Source organism: Capsicum annuum, chromosome 12 (genome assembly GCF_002878395.1).
Source record: "Capsicum annuum cultivar UCD-10X-F1 chromosome 12, UCD10Xv1.1, whole genome shotgun sequence".
Taxonomy (NCBI): domain Eukaryota; kingdom Viridiplantae; phylum Streptophyta; class Magnoliopsida; order Solanales; family Solanaceae; genus Capsicum; species Capsicum annuum.
Window position 1 is genome coordinate 91851324 of NC_061122.1, and position 6000 is coordinate 91857323.

Sequence of the window (6000 nt, forward strand, 5' to 3'; positions counted from 1 at the left end):
AAAGAAATTCACAACATGGTTGATTTTGATAGATGGGAAGCATGATGGCTCTCGATATATATTTATATATTACTAAAATCGTTTTATTGTGGATTGTCTTTGAAATGATCTGAGCTAAGTTTGGGAGAAATTTTTAGCGCCGAGTGGGAGGTATAAAGCGACCTTACTTTCCTAGAACTACGTGCCCTCGTAGGAGTGAGCCTGAGGCTGATTTATATAGTGATCACTAGTTTGTATGGATTTGATATCGATAGTTCTACTTTGATGGCAAGGATAGAATGGCTCTCCCCAACGTGGGTTGTACGTTGGACTCCATGTAGCTCACATGGTTTATGTCGCTTATAGGATCTCCCAGTATGTGTGTGTTTTCTTGTGTCTATGGTGAATGGTGAAGTGATTTGAAAGTGGAATTGTGAAAATTATTGTTTCGAAAGATTTAAATGATATTTACATTATGAGAATTGATATTCTTGATGAACTGAAAGTGATTGACAAATTATATGATGACTCACATATGTTATTGTACTTTTTTCATCCTCTTATGATTATGATGATTTTCTTCAGGCTAGGTGATTCTTTCATACATCTTGCATATTTCTTATAAATATTTATGATGATGATGTTTATACAACTGCATACACCCCCATATACTCGGTTCCTTTCCATGGTACAAACCCACATCTTTGGATGTGGGCTGCATTTTCTTAGAATGTAGGTTCAGGTGCTCAGTTTCAGGTTCGACAGTGATTCTTTGGGCATGCTATTCTACATCCTCTGTTGTGGTGAATACTCGTGTTCCGAGGATGTGATGTCTGATGTTGGTTTCACGGAATCGTTTACATTTGATAATTGAGTATGAGTCAGTTGGGGCATGTCTTAATGGCTCATTGATTTTATTGATCTTCTTAGAGGCTTGTCAGACTAGTATAGATGTTGGGAGTTGACTAATAAGTCGTATTTTTTTATCTTTCTGAAATTCGTTTGTTCTTGGATGATGATTTCTCTATAGATTTTTGAGAGTTATTTATGGAAATCCCATTGATTTGTGTTGAACTGAATGAAAATGGCTCAAAGGGTTTGCTTAGGGCTACTCATAGCCTCAAGTATCGTATGACGCTCTGGGACCCATTTTTTGGGGCGTTACAAAATTGGTATCAGAGCCTAAGGTTTTAAGGTGTCCTAGGGAGTCTGACAAGCCATGTTAAGTAGAGTCTTGATCATCAGTGTGTAGAGCACCACATCTATGAGCAAGAGGCTACAAGGCATTTTAGGAAAAAGTGTGATTCTTTCTTTTAGAAGTCTATTGTGCTTAAAGTGTCTCTCTATGCTATTGATTCGTGCTCTCCTCTTTCAGAAATATACCTCCACGTCGAGCGAGAAGAAATAATGATGGTTAGCAACCTCAACCCACTGACCCATTGAATGAAAATATGTCTCATGCTGAATTTTGGGCAGCCTTTCAAGCGTTGGTCCAAGCTGTTACTGCAAATGTTTAGGCCAACCCGGTCCCGGCTCCACAACAGCATAGAGGTGATTCAGCTACTGCCAGGATTCATGACTTCATGCGGATGAATTCGCCGGAATTCTATGGGTCCAAGTCTTATGAGGATCCACGGTTGTTTTTAGAGAAGGTGCGGAAGATTACTTAGGTGATGCATGTATCTGAGAAATATAGTGTGGAGTTGGCTGCGTATAGGTTGAAAGACTTTGATTATGACTGGGTTGTTTCTTGGAGGAAAGGTAGAGGTGAGAGAGCTATCCTTATGACTTGGCAAGAGTTCCAGGATGCATTCCTGTATAAGTTTTTCCCTTTGGAGATGAGGGAGGCAAAGGTGGAAGAGTTTATAAACCTGCGATAGGGCTCTATGACTATTAGGGAGTACGGTCTAAAGTTCAATCAGTTGGCCAAGTATGCTCCTGACTTAGTGGATGATAATCGGGCAAGTATAAGATGAATATTTCTAGGCTGATGACTCATGCCTAATAGATTAAGGTAGACAAGATTAAGGAGAGAGATAAAATGAGAGGAAATAAGAGAGCTAGGTCCAAGCAGCACGGACAGGGTCAGACTAGATTATAGGGAGGGAGTCGCCCTCAGTATCAAGATCATTCATCTATGCCAGTATCGTCATCTGCTAGTGCTCTCGTGCCTAGAGGTAGGCAAGAGCAAGGTAGCAGGTCATATGCATCCAGGTCCTAGTACAGTGCTGGCAGTAAGCCAAATCATCCCTGTGTCCTAAGTGTGGTAGGGCTTATTCGGGTGAGTATGGGGTGAGAAGAGGGGTTGTTTCTGGTGTGGTGTCATGGGTCACAGAGTTAGAGATTGTCCACAGGATGGACAAGAGTGTCGTGACTATTGCCCTCAGACCCAGACTTAGACTATTAGTTCTCCAGTTCCAACAACTCGCCCAGCCCCATCTCAGGGCGCCTCTTCTAGCAATACTGGCGGGCAGCACCAGAATAGATTCTATGCTTTACCATCCCGCCAGGAACAGAAGGACTCTCTCGATGTTGTTACTGGTATGCTTCGTATATTTCAGTTTGATGTGTATGCTTTGTTGGATCCTAGATCTAGTTTCTCATATGTTACACCTTTGATTGCTGTGAATTTTAAAATGAGTCCTGAGATTATTCCTGAGCCTATCCTAGTTTTTACCCTATTCGGTGATTCGATTATTGCCCAGAAAGTGTATAAAAAGTATCCTATTATCGTTCTTCATAGAGTCTTGTTGGCTGATCTGATTGAGTTAGACATGGTAGATTTTGATGTGATTCTGGGTATGGACTGGCTGTATTCTTCTTATGCCTCTATTGATTGTCGGACCCGAGTGGTCAAGTTTTAGTTTCCAGGTGCATTCGTGTTTGAGTGGTTTGGGAATTCTGTGTCACCCAAGAGTCATTTTATCTCTTACCTCAAAGCTAGAAAGCTTATTTCCAAGGGGTGTATTTACCATTTGGTTAGAGTCAAAGACATTAAGTCTGAGACTCCAACACTCAAGTCTGTTAACGTCGTCAATGAGTTTTCTGATGTCTTTTTGGATGATCTCCCAGGGATACCTCCTGATAGAGAGATAGAGTTTGGGATTGATCTTCTTCCTGATACTTAGCCTATTTCTATTCCTCCATTGCAAAACTTAAGGAGTTGAAAGAGCAACTCAAAGATCTACTAGATAAGGGTTTCATAAGGCCCAGTGTTTCTCCTTGGGGTGCTCCTGTGTTGTTTGTGAGAAAGAAAGATGGCTCTTTGTGTATGTGCATTGATTACCGCTAATTGAATAAAGTCACCATAAAACATAAGTACCCCCTTCCGAGAATAGATGATTTGTTTGATCAATTACAAGGTGCAAGTTATTTCTCAAAGATAGACCTTCATTTCAGCTATCAACAACTCAAAGTTAGGGAGTGTGACATCCCAAAAACTGCTTTTCGAACTCGTTATAGCCATTTTGAGTTTCTTGTTATGTCTTTCGGGTTAACTAATGCCCTAGCAGCTTTCATGGATCTCATGAATCGAGTGTTCAGACCATATCTGGATATATTTGTCATAGTGTTTATCGATAATATACTGGTGTACTCTCATAGTGAGGATGAATATTTTGATCATCTTCGAACTGTCTTGCAAACCCTTAGAGATCACAAGTTGTTTGCCAAGTTCAGTAAGTGTGAGTTTTGGCTAAGGTCAGTTGCTTTTCTGGGTTATATCATTTCTTCCGAGGATATTAGAGTTGATCCCCAAAAGACCGAAGCTGTTAGAAATTGGCCTAGACCTATTTCTCCAACTGATATCCGAAGTTTCTTAGGTTTAGCTGGCTATTACCGCCATTTTGTTGAGGGTTTCTCCTCTATAACATCTTCTATGACTCGGTTGACCCAAAAGAAAGTGAAGTTCTTGTGGTCTGAATCTTGTGAGAAGAGTTTTCAGGAGTTGAAGACTCGACTCACTTCAGCCCCTGTTTTGACTTTGCCTGATGGTGTTGATGGTTTTGTAATGTACTGTGTTACTTTGAGAGTTGGATTGGGTTGCATATTAATACAGAAGGATAAGGTGATAGCTTATACTTCTAGACAGTTGAAACCTCATGAGAAAAATTACCCCACCCATGACCTTCAGTTGGCTGCTGTTGTGTTTGCTTTGAAAATCTGGAGACACTTTGTATGGTGTCCATGTTGATGTTTTCACTGATCTTAAGAGTCTGCAGTATATGTTTACCTAGAGAAAATTGAATCTTAGGTAGAGACGATGGTTAGAATCGTTAAAGAACTATGATATGAGTGTGCTGTACCATCCGGGCAAGGCCAATGCTGTTGTGGATGCCCTAAGTAGAGTGTCCATGGGTAGTGTTTTGCATGTGGTAGAAGGTAAGAAAGAGTTGGCTCGTGATGTACATTATTTGGCTGGATTGAGGGTTAGGTTGTTTGACTCTACTGAAGGTAGTATAGGGGTTCAGAGTAGTTCTGAATCCTACTTGGTTTCGAAAGTGAAGGAAAAACAATACTTAGATGCTAGTTTGGTCAGACTGAAGGAGTCAGTCAAGGACCAAAAAGTAGAGGTTTTCTCCCAAGGGGGAGATGGTGTGTTGAGATTATAGGGTAGATTGCGTGTCCCAAATGTTGATGATCTGAGATAGAGGATTATGGCTGAAGCGCATGGGGCGCGATGTTTTATTCATCCTGGTGCCACCAAGATGTACCGAGACTTGCGGGAAATCTATTGGTTGAGTGGCATGAAGAAAGATATAGTAGCGTTTGTAGCTAAGTATGCAACATGCCAACAGGTTAAGGTTGAACACCAAAGACTTGGTGGTATGATGCAAGAGTTTACTATTCCCACCTAGAATTGGGAAGAGATAAATATTAACTTCGTAATTGGTTTACCTCCTTCCCGACGCCATCATGATTCTATTTAGGTTATGGTTGATAGGTTGACTAAGTCTGCTTATTTCTTGCCTGTTCATACTTCATGTACTGTTGAGGATTATGCTAGATTGTATATCCGAGAGCTAGTCAGACTGTATGGAGTTCCCTTGTCTATCATTTCGGATAGGGGTACTCAGTTCACTTTGCAATTTTGGAAAGCTTTTTAGAAGGGTCTTGGTACCCAAGTGCTTTTGAGTTCTGCTTTTCATCCGCAAATAGATGGTCAGGCTGAGCGGACCATCCATACCTTAGAGGATATGTTGAGAGCTTGTGCACTTGACTTTTAAGGGAAGTTGGGATGATCACTTACCATTGATAGAGTTTGCTTACAATAACAGTTTCCACTCTAGTATTAGCATGGCTCCATTTGAAGCCTTATATGGGAGGAAGTATAGATCACCCATAGGTTGGTTCGAGGTGGGTGAGGCGGCTGTGAGTGGTCCTGATTCGGTATTTGAGGCTATGAAAAAAGTTAAGTTGATTAGGGAAAGGTTGAAAACTGCGTAGAGTCGTCAGAAGTCATATGCGGATGTTAGAAGGAGAGACCTTAAGTTTGAAGTTGGTGACCTAGTGTATCTGAAAATTTCACCCATGAGGGGGGTGAAGAGATTCAGAAAGAAGGGGAAGCTTAGTCTCCGTTATGTTGGTCCTTACAAAATTCTTAGCCGTGTTGGTAAGGTAGCTTATGAGGTCGAGTTTCCTTCCGAGTTTTCCTTTGTTCATCTAATATTCCATGTCTCCATGCTTAGAAAGCATATTAGCGATGCTTTAGTAGTGGATTCCTCTGTGAGTGCTGACATTCAAGAAAATCTTTGTCTTGATGAGATTCCTGTTGAGATTCTTAATTTCAGTGTCCGAAGACTAAGGAACAAAGAAGTTCCCTTGGTCAAGGTGTTGTGGCGAAACCAATCTGTTGAGGGTACAACTTGGGAAGCTGAGGCGGATATGCAATTTAAGTACCTGCACCTATTTTCTGCGAACTCCGATCAAGCCGAAGATACCGTTCTTTCCTAAATCATGCACTTTTGATAAAAGTTGCAGCAGTTCAGCTGTCATTTATTATGTGTTCAGCTGTAGTTTGTT

General features: G+C 41.0%; 1 pseudogene; it reads left to right on the forward strand.

Moving 5' to 3' along the window:
* LOC107849058 overlaps positions 1 to 6000 on the forward strand; it is an 86199-nt pseudogene that overhangs the window by 21381 nt on the left and 58818 nt on the right.